Here is a 14,229-nt window from a genome sequence, read left to right on the forward strand (position 1 = left end):
ATTCCTACATAGAAAAACCTTCTGAACCTAGTTCAACAAGATTGATAGTAGGCTTCTTCCGTTAGCATGGATCTCTTATCAACGTAGCTAAAGGATATGAAAAGTTTTTCACAACAACACACTCCAACGGTTGAAACAGAAGTAGCTTGGTACAAAACCCTAAAGTGCACAAGATCACAAGGACCTCTCAATGATGCATGTTTGTTGTGAATTTGATGACGACTTTTAAATATGTATTTATGTTGTCCTAAAAACCTAGTGCATGAGTCCCAAGGTTGCAACATCATTTAAACAGAATTTGAAATTCTACATAATCATAGCTCGATCAATTAGCCGCTGTCAAGGTATAAGTAACCTCAATGGATCGACGACTATTGAGACAACAATTGTAGAACTAATTTGAAATGGAATAGAGGTGTTAGGACATATGTGGAAACTGTTAAAGACATATGTGATGTAAATTGGCTAACCCTTTGACAAAACGCACTTTATTTGTAATTGAGTAGATCTGAGATTCTTTTTACTTGTAACAGCTTGTTTTGATAATAGTGGATTCTCGGGAGTAGTGACCTTATTCACCTAGTGGGGTTTTGCCTCGGTGGTTTTTCCTATTCGTAAACAAATCACTCGCTCGTTGCATTTAACTTAGTTGGTGATTTGTTTGTGCTACCATGCTTATTGCATAAAATTGAATCTAATTAATTTCACTTGGCTAATTAATTGATTAATTTACCAAATGGGTCAATACATTCTTGGCCTATCAAGAGGAAATAAAATGGGAGACTAAGATTTAGTTATCCTATTTGAATGTTTTTGAAAGAGAGAGAGAAGATTTGAAGGGATTTAGAGGAGTACAACACTCTTCGGAATTTGGAGGGTGGAGTTGCAATTAATTTTTTTTTTTAAATTGTCATTTTTTTTTCTTATGACATCAAATTATATCATTGTTTTAATTGAATAAAAGAGGCATATAATCATTAATTTTTATGATGGGTTATTTTTTTTGAGTAAATAGTAATAGTTATTAAAACATACACAAAAATAGTAATACTAGTATTTTAAACCGGATTTATAATACATTACATAATCAGATTACAACTACAAAAAGGCCTAACCTTTGTAGTTGTAGACTGAGGTTATAAACAGTGAACACAAGACACAAATATTTAATTTTAATATATATATATATAAATGTGAGAAATATCTATTTCCTTCTCACTAAATTTTTAAAACATTCAAACATGGGGCCTTGCCTCTCCTTTCTTGTACCCTTTGCTCTCCTCTCCCTCCAAACATCCAAATGCACTATTAGGCTAGTTATTGGAGGAAGAAGAAGAATGGAAAGAAAATCAAGAGATAATTTTGTGTATAAAATACAAAATATGTTAATTTGGATGAAATTTTAATGGCTTCATTTTAGTCCAAACTTTTGGGGTTAAATGTAACAAAATTGAATTTTATGGACTAAATTATGAAAATACCAAAGCACAAGGAAGTATATAGTAACTTATTCTAAATTTTATTTTGTCATTTTCTTGAAAAAGAAGTGAATTGAGTTCTATGTATATGACATGACATATTTACCCCTCTTTTCCCCTTTTTGTTAGTTTGTTACCGTAACTCCTATAATGGATATTAGAATTGTTATTGTTGTTCACAGTCACGAGCATGGTAATTGGTAAATAATCCAATCATTACTATTGGTCTTTTCAGCATAACATTTGTTGCAAGGTGAACACGGGCACTGAAGTCATAGAATTGGAGATTATAGTAGGATATATAGCATTATGTATTTAATCGGGAACTTAACGTTGTCCATGTTCTTTTGGACTGAGAAATCTTTGTTTATGTATGTTGGTGGTGCTTATTAACCCTTGCATGGCAGTGGAGATTCACAATTTTGGCTCTATGCGTTTTTCTACTTTGTATTTTCCTAAAGATTTAACTATAATTTTACTGCAAAGGACAATGTACGCAATTCGGCTTTACCCATTTTTCTAATTTTTATGTTCTTCATAGATTCAACTTTATTTTGCTGCAGTTTGGTACATTCTATGTTTTATGTCCATTAAAAAAAAAACATTTTCCCTGTCAATGCCATATACTTGCAAATTAATGTGTACTTCTACTAAATAATCCAAATACATAAGACAATGTACAACAGACAAGAGTCTTCACTATCATTAAACTCTAATGTCCTTTTCATAGTATATCATTTCCCAACACTGGGCACCGCCTTCAATAGTTTAACTAAATTAAAAATGTTCTTGCAGAATTAAAGAAAGCAATCAAACTGCTTCTTTGTCATGTATAAGTTGTCTGCACCATTAGAAATATATTCCAGTGTGTTGAGAAGCCAACTTGAATAAAAACTTTGAATTTGAATTAAAAAAAGAAAAAGAAAAAAGAACTATGATAATTTTAAACATATCAATTCTCGAAAATGAAATTAAAAAGAAATTTAAATCATGAGAAATTATTTGGTACTCTTGGTGGACTAGATCGTAGTGTACAATGGTCTTAACACCCAATAAGTGAGTATTGAGTTCCTTTTTTTTTTTTTTTTTTTTTTTATGAACAGTATTGAGTTCCATTTGTTTTAAATAGTTTAATCAAATCTAGTCCAACTATATCTTGAAAACCCAAAACTTTCTTAACATGGTTTTTTAATTTTATTATTATTATTATTTTTTTATTTACGTTAGCAAACGATGAACTAAATGTTCTTGGTATTTGGTTTTAGTAGTTTATTTTTGAAGAAAAGACTATTGCCAGGTTCTGCACTTAGTTTCAAGTTTTTGGATTTTCGACACATTTCTATTAGGAGTTGTGCCCTACAATCCAATTTGTATGAAATAATTTGATTAATTAAAATGTTTAATTTTCTTAGTACTATTTTTGCATGAACTAATTAGAAATTATACATAGTTCATGAGATGCATTGTATATGATATAGGTATATGGATAAGATTTGCATACCAAAGATATAAATTACAAGTTATTTGTAAACTCATAAACTCTAGTTCATAATCGGTGCTGAAATTGAGTTTTTCATCCATGAAGACTATAAACAAGATGATTTATGTTGATCATGGAAATAGAGACTTTTAATTGATATGTTAGTTTGTCTTAAGTAAGTAAGAAACATAGGACTAGACAATTGTGATATTTATTATTTTATTAACAATTGTCACTTGAATAATAAATTTCACAATTTCTATTTTTATAGACTCTCAATCCTAAAAGGAGTGTGAACCTAAATATGAAATGTTGGTTTCTTTGATGTATCAAAAGTGAGATATCATTAGCGATCAAAATTTTATATTGTTGGGAAATCGCATGTAGTGATAAAGGAATACATATTTTCAAAAAGATATCCATAATCTCTCTCTAGAAATATGAAACATTCCAATGAAATAAATTTAATGGAAACTGGCTATTCAATGTGTTGGGCTTGACCAATTTAGTAATGGGTTATTAAAGTTTATGTTTTAATAAAATTAGATTTTATAAATAAAAGAATAACTAAAATATTAAACTGGGGACTCAAGGAAATAAAAATACCGAGTTATAAAGCTATAGTTATTTTATGACTTTGTTTTGCTATGAATTTTTTCATGAGGGGTCGATTGATTACATATATATAATAAAGTAAAAAATGGATGTTAGAAAGGACATAAAGTAAATTCGCCAAGTTGGAACCAACTGAAAAAAATCCATTTTTTAACTCCAAAACTTGTTTTGTGGGGGTGTCTTTGTGCAAAACCTTGCTACATTTCAGCCATGGATAATCCAAAAATGTGGTATTTTCGGATTGAGATCTTCTAGAGTTTCTAGGATACTCTACTGTATAGAGTTCTATTAATCTTAACCATTCATTTATAATAAAAGGTCTAGATTTTTCCATATCATTAATCCACTAACAAATCCCCTAAAATAATGGTTTAAAAAATAACTACTCATAAATGATAATTATTACCTTACCTCTTTTACCTAAATCAGGTCTCTAAGAAAACGTGAAGTCATCTTTTCCTTTCCCTATTCATTTTTCAATTTGTTCCACAAATTGTTTTGGTTGTTAATTTTAAAGCATAGGTTCGACTAAAATGGGACATAGAAAAATCATATTTTATGATCCTAAGTGCCAATCATGTAGTTGAAAAGAAAAAAAAAAAAAAAAAAAAGACATGTATATGCTTAATTTTAATAAAATTAATAGAAGATTAAAAAAATTGGAATGAAAACCTAGGTGTCTCTGCCATTCATATATCATATATATATATATATATATATATGCTTCTTGGTCTATGTGCATAGTAATCAACTTTATAAATAAGCAAATTTCTTTTGCATTTAATGCTGCAATGTCATAGCCACTATTTGCATTTAAGGTAATAACTATCATTTATGAGCAGTTATTTTTTAAAATCATTATTTTTGTAGATTTGTTAGTGGATTAATGATATGGCAAAATCTAGACCATTTATTATAAATAAAAGGTTCAGATTAAAAGAACTCTACATGGTAGAGTACCCTAGGAACTCTAGAGGATCTCAATCCAGTATTTTCATGGGGTATGATCAATTATCTATGCCCTAGAACAAAACTCGTTAAAATCATCTCTAAATTGAAAGATGTCGCTTACACAAGATGGGCAAAAAATCATATTTGCAAATTTCTAAGTTGAACCACTCTAGCTACTTCCTGCTAAAATTTCTTTTCAATCACAACACCAAATTGAATAAAATTAGTATCTTTGGAAAGTAGGATGCAAGATTTTTCTAACACAAGGAGAACACAACTCAGAGTTCCGGAGGGCCTCCAAGCCAGTGCTCAAAGATAGGACCCAAAAATCGGAAGAATGGAACTAAGAAACGTTTTGGAAACTTGAGGATGAAGATCTTGGCCATCCCCACCATGCGCCTAGCTCATGGTGGTGATGAGCAAGATCTCATCCCCATTTCCTTGGATTTGGTGTTGAGATAGCTCTCTAAATAAACATGTGATTTATTTCTTGATTTCTATATATTTTCTTGATTGAGTTTTGCATTCCATTGAGAGATTTCTTGTGTATATAGAGTTGCTTATTTGCTAACTTTCAAGCTAGCTAGCATTACAAGTATACTTACCAAAAATCAAAGAGGCTTGGTCCAAAATTATTTAGAAAGTGTCTTTTGAATTTTTTTTTTTTTTCCAATTTACTACACAAAACATTTTCCAAGTTATTTTTCAAACTTTTTCTAAAAAAATTGAATTTTCCAAAAGATTTAAAACTTATTTTAAAAAGGATTTTTACAAGTTTTTGTTTTCAAAATAGGCCATAAAAAATTGCTTTAAAAATAAGCTATTTTTTCATTTTGCTTTTTAACACTTTAATTTCATTGAAAAAGCCTTGTGAAAAATCATGGGATTTTTTTAAGCATGAAAATGTTTTCTCTACAACCCCCCCCCCCCTCCCCCATGAAATCTTCACTTTGAAAAATCCTTTTACTAAAAACTTTTAAAATTTACTTTTGGAAATGATTTTCTAAAGCACAAGGAAGTCTACTTTCCTTAAAAGTTTTTCCACCATTCTTTGGAATTTCCCACTACAATCATTTTTTCTCAAAATTTCATAAAAAAAAAAAAAAAATGCCTTTTAAAATATCCTTTCAAAAACTCATGAGATTTTGAAATATATTTTTAGAATATTCATTAAAATATTCCTTCTTTCAAAGTTTTCCTAGGAATATCCTATTTTCAAAAAATCAAAGAATATGTCTTTTCCAAATAGAAATCCTACGTATAATTTAATGGATTCTTTTTAAAAAGACATTAAATTCCACTTTTCAAAATATCTTTAAAAAAACCATTAAAAAAAAAAATTCAAGAGAGTATAAATTGTCCATAGTTCAAATTAATTGAGCTTAGACATTCAACCAAGCCAAGAAATCCCCCTCCCCCTAAACTAACCATTTTGGTTAATATTGTTTTGCATGAGATTGATACTTAGGGGATAAGATATGCTTTAAAATGCTCTGTAAGGTTGAATTTAATCAACTATTTTGTTGGCTTTATTCTGTGCCAATTTGCTTGTAATTTAGCATTTAGAAACCTTGTATTTAGGTGGGAATCATGTAAGGGTAATGTGTGAGAGAGTGTGAAGAAAAACTCAAAAGTGTGGAACTCAACAGGGCCTCGCGACTAGATCTCGCAGCTTGCTCACGGCTGGAAGTCACCAAAGCTAGCTAGCACACATGTGAAGCATGTAAGGGAGCTGAAGGGTCACGCCAGCTGTTACACTACAAGACAAATCTTTTAGTCTGGCCAAGTAGTTAGCTCGTGACTCGGACTTGGACTCGCGACTCGGACAAGTCGCGAGGTCAAGTCGCTAGAACACCCTATTTGTTACAAAACTGACTTTTCGCATTCCATACACACCCTACTATATATAGACCCTTATACCCACGAAATTTAGAGTACTTCCAGAGAGAATTTTGAGAAAGAAAACCTAGAGTAAAAGAAGATTAACTCATCCACAATCTTCATCTTTTGATTCTCCAAATTCCTTTACTCTCATCCTTTCCGTTGTCATATCCTTGAGAGGTACATTAACCAAACCTTTTCTCACCATAGCCATATCTGTGAGGAGGCTATTTGGTGCTTGAGAAGCAATTAGGAAGGGAGCAATTAATATTGGTTGATGCTATGGGCTATAGCGGAATCCGGTAAGTTAGAGAAGACAAAGGTTCAGCGTAACCTTGTTGGAGTAAGGAGCTTGGAGGACTTAGGTACACTGGATAGATCAGGCTTGGAGGGTCTACTACTGTTCATGTATCTCAACTTCATTCTCTAGTGGATTATTGACCGCTTGGAGGGCGGCAGAGAGGTTTTACGCCGAGAACTTCGGTTTCCTCTTCGATAACACATCACTGTGTTGTCTTTGTATTTGCATCTCTCTTCCTTTAATCTTTGCCATTTAATTTTTGTTGTGGTTGTGATTTTATTTGGTTTAAATTGCTTTATCAATTCTGTTTTAAGCTTATGTTCATATTTCACACATACATTGTTTGATAATAAGCTTGAATTGTTAATTTATAATTTGGAGGTCTAAACATTCAAGGTATTTTATACACTATTTAAACAGTCATGCTCTTAAGAGAGGAAGGTAATCTCTTTATATTTCTGAGGTCTTTTTAGAACCTACATTTGGCCTCAATTGGGAGGTAAAATGATCTTTTCACATCTTGGAGTAGATTTGGAATTTTGACATTTGGATTTCTAAATTCTTCAACTATTTTTTTTTTTTTTTTTTTTGAAGTCATAAAAATTAAAATGATATGTTAAGTGCTCCAATCAGATTGCTAGATCAAAAGTTACAACCAAATTAAGTTTTAATGGTTGATATGCATCCCTGCGATTAGAACTAGACCGATGTGATTATCGTTTATTAATTATGATTGGTATTATAAAATAATAATTATAATTAATTATTTTTCATAATCACATTGGTCTAGGCTTAGGACAATGGTGTACTATTGCACATGGGATTATTTGATTGTAATTTATAGATGATTTTAATATCAAATTTTAATTAACTAATAAGTGTTTAATGATAAAAAATATTTTCTAAATATCCATTAATCTTAGGTGGCCCTAAATGGTTAAATTTTAAGTTCAAAATTCGGGTTGAATTCAAAAAGTTACCAAAAAAAAAAACCATTAAAACTATTCAAAATTGCAACAAATTTCAAGTTCACATTGCATTAGGAACAGACCCAAGGGGGCCCAAGCCCCTCTAGTCCTATGAATTTTTTTTTTTTTTTTTTTTTCTACTAGTTATGTTTTTTATTTTGTAGTTGGACCCCACTTTTCCAAAACCTTAGCTCCCTCCTCTCCAATTAGTCTAGCCAGCACAGCCTATTTTGCAACTACCTAATCCAAAAACTTAACAAAAACAAAACTTAAAAAATTTTAAAAAATTCTAGCAAGCCTAGTAGAAGAGCATTTACATCAGCTCATGCTAAAAATTTCTTTTATTTTAGCATAAAAACCTACTTTTTCTATTTTACATACTCATTTTTAAAACACTTCATATCAGATTATCTATTTTACACTACATTACATTAAAATATCAATTTTTTCTTGATTTTTAATAATTGTTTTTCTTACTTCACATACAATAACCATCATCCATTCTTTTTCTTCAACCTTGGGATACGTAAAGGAAAAAAAAACTATATGCAAAGTGAGTAAGTTTAATGTAAATTTACACAGTTATTGTAGCAATTTTGCAAATTAACACTGTGGTTGCACGATTTTCCCGGCCCAAATTCGATTGATCAGGCCCTGGCCCAAAGCGCAACCCACAATAAATATTTGTAGAGGATGGGTCAAAGAACTTAGTCTCAGTGAGTCTATTCGGTCTGATATATGGATAGCATTGTTGCAGAAAATAAAAACACCAGAATGGATCTCTCACGTATAAGTTTATTTCTTTAGTTCCTCATACAGAATTTTTCGCCCCCTTCTTTGAGGGACTCCACTACATTATATAGTTCCCTTCCTCTCATCTCAACCTTACACCTGTTGATCATCTAAGCATCTACTTGAGTGCCTGTCCCATCAGACGCTCTCATCTCTCCCCATGTGAGTTGCAGAGGCCAAGGCGGTACTGTTCAGGGGTCATTTCCTCATTAATGCGGCCAAGAGGGTGGTTGGGGCGCAATTAATGTGGTGGTAGCTCTCCCTGGGATATTTTGGATTTTATTCATTTTATATGTTGAGAGGGTGAACTGAGTTGGCTAGGGAGAGTTCCCCGTCTGGACTTCGTGACGTCCGAGGAGGAGTTACTCCTCGGAAAGGTTACCTCCTCGTTATTGGGATTGAATAGTGCTTCATGTGTGGTTTCTCTTCGGGCAGGACGCTCCTCAGACGGGCCTGATTTTGGAGTAGCCCATTATTTCTGGGCCGGGCCCCACAAACACATTTTAAGTTTGATTGATGTGGGTGATTTTGGATGTTGAATATGTAAAAGTGATACTTTTTTCTTCTTCCTATTTTGCATTGTTTGATGCAAATGTTCTAAATAAATAATATTATTTTGTGGTTTTTTTTTTTTTGGTCATTGTTTGGAGATGATTGTATCTAATGTATCAAGAAACAATGATTTTGTGTATTTATCTTGGTTGATAATTTGTTAGTTCTATATGGATGTCTATTTGAAGGTTTTTTTTTTTTTTTTTTTTTTTTTCAACTGCCCTAGCTTGAAATCTTAGATCCATCCCCATATTGTATGGCATTTTTGATTTAGTAAATGTTGAAATTTACTCATGTACATTTCTAGAAATGTGGTAGATTTTTTAATTATCTTTCAAATAACACCAATTTCAAATTAATATGAATTTTTTGCAATAAGGTATTGCCAAAATACTAAAAGGTGTTCAGCTTTGAAATTTAAAATTTTCAAATTTTGACTCTTGATTCTCCCTCCAATTTCAACTGCATTTTAAATTCAATTTTCAAATTCAAATTCCATTTCAAATTAATTCCAAGTTTTCAAATTCATATTCAAATAACTCTAAGTTTTCATTTTCAAAATCAATTTTCAAGTTCAAATTCAAATCAAATCAATTTTCAATTTCAATTTCTCTTTCAAAATTCAAAACTCAAATTTTAAATTCAAGTTCTTTTCATATTGTAGGGTCACAGTTTGAGGCCCAAGCTCAAAATGTATGGAGTCTTGGTCCAATGAGCCCAATATAATGAATTTGTAGGGAATGGGCCCAAGATCGTATATTGGGCTTTGGGTTTTATCCGAGAATATAAATGGGTCCGATGAGAAACAAATAATTATTAGATATTCCCAAACCAAGTTCCATAAGTAGAGAGCAAATGAAAGGTTGTCCGAGGAGTACATCCTCCTTGGACTTAATGAATATGGTTCAAAATATATAATCCAGCAATTAAAGTGACCTTCTAGGAAGGTTCAAATGACAAGGATGTGCTTTATGGACATATGAGAAGGAAGAAAACCTGAAAATATCTAAGGGAAGGCTGACACCACTATATTAAATGCACTACAGCTATTTTTCTAGCCGCATTTATGTGGAAAAGACCTCTGAACAGTGCTATCTTGGCTACCGCAACTCACAGAGAGCTAGAGAGGGTGTTTGATGGGACAAGTACTCAAGTAGAGGTTCGGATGATCAACAAGTGGAGGGTGGAGATGATTTAAAAGAGGATATATAAGGTGAAAGACTCTTCATGGAAGGGGGATCGGAAAATAGAGAGAAAAAATAGTATAGCAATCTAAATCATTCTGATATCCTAGAGTGATCATTATATACAAATTTAACCTCATCGGACTGAAAGTTTATTGATATTAGCATCCTTTATTTGTGTTTGATCGCCATGCAATTCAATACTAGCCGTTGTCCAACTCATTAGAACTTAGTTCTTTGACCCATTCTCTACAAATTCATTGTATTTGGCTCATTCGACCAAGACTCTATACATTTCAGGCTTGGGCCTCAAATTGTGACCCTACACATATAAACTCAAACTCAAATAAATCAAATTATCAAATTTAACTAAATTCAAGTTCAAATTTATCTCGAGCTCACATGTTCACATGTTCATATGTTAATTTCAACTCTAAAGTTTAATTTCCATAAATGCAATATGATTATATGATTTTGTATGATATGACATGTTTGAGTTATGGGACATGTAATTAGCTGCCATAATCTAGAAGTTTAGTTTATTGGGTAAGGTGGGTACCTAACATCTTCTCACATTGTAACTTAGTCTACGAAAAAGACCAAGGGTTCTAGATTAGTGAATTATTCATATAATTTTACAATTTAATATAATGTAACTATAACCAAAGCCATGTACTTTTCCAGATTGTACTTAGGACCAAGACCTTATATTTTTCTATTTAAATGTAAATTTAGATTCAAGTATTTCATAAACATATATTTATTCAAAAATTTTACTTATTTTTCCTATAATTATCACATGGGCTTTCCATTTTGAGGGAAAACATCACAAACTCACTCATGCTACCTATGTATAAATGAACTCCATGCTACCTATAAATATTCACACATTATTTATATGTATTTCTTGTAAATAAAGTCATTTAAAAAATAAGTGCCAAGTATTCTAGTTATTTTTCAAAATTGTAAATTGTTAGGTGTTAGGTTCTAAAAGTTTAGAACAATTGGCAAATCGTGAACGCAAACTTATTTAGATATAGATCTTATAGTCTATAGGTATTATTAGACAATGTTTAAGGTGATTCAAATCAAGATTCAAGAACAAGTAAGCTGCAGAAAGAAGATTTCAGAATTTGCTTGGTTCGACTGATCGAGAGACAGGCTCGACTGATCGAGATTCGTATATGCAGAATTTTAATTAAGCCCGAACAACAGTTCAAGCCCATTAAGGATTAGGGTTTCAGATCTACTTCTCCTAGTATATAAAGGAAATTCTAAGCAGGTTTTTATAAGGCTTTTCAGAGAGAGAAGAGTATGTCTTTTCTGTATCTAGGGTTTTGTACCCAAAAAGCTCTCTCATGCCTTCTACCGGTGTTATTCCTTGAAGAATCTTAAGATCCGGTATTGTAGAAGTTGTTGCCTTCTCTAGTCATCAAATGTGTTGATGATCTAAACTTTCAAGGGTGGTCTTGGAGTCACGAACAGGAGAGTTTGTATTTTTTTTTATATCATAAGTGTGGGTGCTTGTGTTGCAAAGGCCTAATAGAGAAGGAGTCTGTGAATTCGGAGCGTGCACATGGTCGTATTAGTAAGTTCTACATGTGATAGTAATAGGAAATTAGTGATCTAAGTCTTATTGTAAACTTCAATTCTCTATAGTGGATTTTCTTTTTACCTTGAGGATAGCTAGGTTAAATCCTCCCTAGGTTTTTTACTGGTTTGATTTTCCTAGATCATCAGATTTGTGTGTTCTTTACTTTCCATTGCTTTACATAATATGATTTTATTGTTTTAATCTAGATCTGAATAATAAACCTAAGTATTTATTTGGTTAATTAATTAGGTTAAACAATTTAGTTTACAGGGATCTAAAAACCTAACATTAGGAATAAATCAAAATAATGTACTATCCCTAGGATAGGCATTGTGGGGTTCCTGATACATGCACCAATATAGCCCAAGCTCGATTCTAAATATGAAAAATATGTAGGAAGCCTAAAGCCAAAAAGAATTTTTTGACCTAATTTGGCCCGGGCTTACAAAGAGTGCATATGCCAAGTATTTAATGCGTACACACCCAATTTGTGGCATATGCACTCTCTGGAAAGAAAGTCTAAAATCTCTCCATTTCCATTTTGATGAGATTCTAGGGCAATCGGCCTGATCAACTGTGTACCCAAACATGTCATCAAACCCTAGCTACCCATTTCCCCTATAAATACCCCCATTTCCAACATCAAAAGGGGTCAGAAAAAGGAAGCCTTACTGAAACTCTGCCAAAATTCTTAGATAATACCTAAACCTAGAGTTTTAAGGCTAGAAAGGCAAAAGGGTTGAGTATTAGATTTATTTTTAGATCTTTGTTGATTTGAAGGTAATCTCTTTCTCACCCATATTTGAATTCTAGTTCGGTTCAAGCTTTCAATCATACTATTCAGAGTCCCTTATCAAACTCTAATCAATTTACTCAACTCATCCTCCCACACACACAGTTGTGATAGTCGATTTCACCCGAGGGGCCAGTTAAAATTACATCACTGTAAGTGCTATGAGGAGGAAATGTATATCTTTTCCATGACCCAAATTTTCCTCCTCGATTCTTGTTTTTGTTATGCTTTTTATTTTTTTAAGCCTTCATATGTTATTTTGTATATATCTATATATATATATATATATACATGCTTCATACTGTGTTTTCAATTTCATTAATTTCTACTGTTTGTGCTAAGAACATGTAAGAACCCTAATTTTCCTTGAGATGTGTATGCATAGGATAGGACACGTACGCATCCATACCCTGGTGTACAAACTTTTCATGCAATTAGGGTTCTTGTTTTGGTTGTTTTCTAGAAATATGCCTTGAGTATCAAGTGCATTTGTCGATAGAAGAGTGTGTTCGCCGATAGAAGAGTGTGTATGCATCCTTCTTACGGCGTACGCCAATTTGGGCCCAACCAGATTTCTTGCCTTTCCTATTTCCTTTATCTTTAATGCCATAATTTATTATCTTTCCTTATCTGTTTTTATCCATTTTTAATGTGTATTTTCTGTTTGTCTTTGTTTACTTTCTTGTTTGACATTAATTGTAAAATACCATTAAAAAAATTCTTTTTCTTTCCTTTTCCATCTTTGAAACATAATTGACTCTTTCTTCTCTCCCATCCAATCTACAATTCTGATTACCACCGTGTACCCTTGGTGCGGTGGTCACTCCACAAGTATAAGTGCTTGTGGGGTGTAGGGGGCAAGGGTCAGGGTTCAAGTCTCTTGGAAGGAGCTTCACACACACATACACTTAAATTAGACTAGAGTAGAAATTCTATCCTGTATCAAAAAAAAAAAAAAAAAAAAGATTCAAACTCAATAAGGAAACTTAAAGTCTTAGAGATAAATAAGGCAAACATTTCAAATATAAAAGATTTAAATACTTTCTAAACTTAAAGTTAATAATTATTTAGCATTCAATTCATTTGAGTCATTAGCTATTCAAATATAAGGAAAGTGTTTTAATGGAGGATTTTAATATAATTAAGGTAATTAATTTGAGTTTAATTGGTAACATCAAAAGTGAAGTTAATCAAACCCTAACCAATCAAATCTTTGTTATGCCTTAAAAGTCACAAAGCTTTTAATGTCAAATCAAGACAACTCAAGTCTAATAAAGGGAAGACACACATAAATTAATGAACATTTCACTTCAATTAATAATCTTTCCTTATAAGATTTAAACATCCTTTGGAGTAAGACTTGCAACTCTATTTGGCACCCACATGCACGTACCTACGTACATGCATGGTTAGGTATACACATACACACACTTGCCCTTCTTATCATGTTGTCTTCCATGCCATGCCTTGTTTCTTTAAGTTCATTGCCATAAATCAGTTGCTTTTCCATGACCATCTCTTTGCTTTCATACTCACATGTCTACATCGTTTTCCATATCTTGTCTTACATGACCCATAGACTACACCTAGGTGTAGATGCAAACGCACACTTTTAAACTTCTAGGATAAATCTACCTCCT

Source organism: Quercus lobata, chromosome 3, assembly GCF_001633185.2.
Source record: "Quercus lobata isolate SW786 chromosome 3, ValleyOak3.0 Primary Assembly, whole genome shotgun sequence".
In the NCBI taxonomy this organism is placed as follows: domain Eukaryota; kingdom Viridiplantae; phylum Streptophyta; class Magnoliopsida; order Fagales; family Fagaceae; genus Quercus; species Quercus lobata.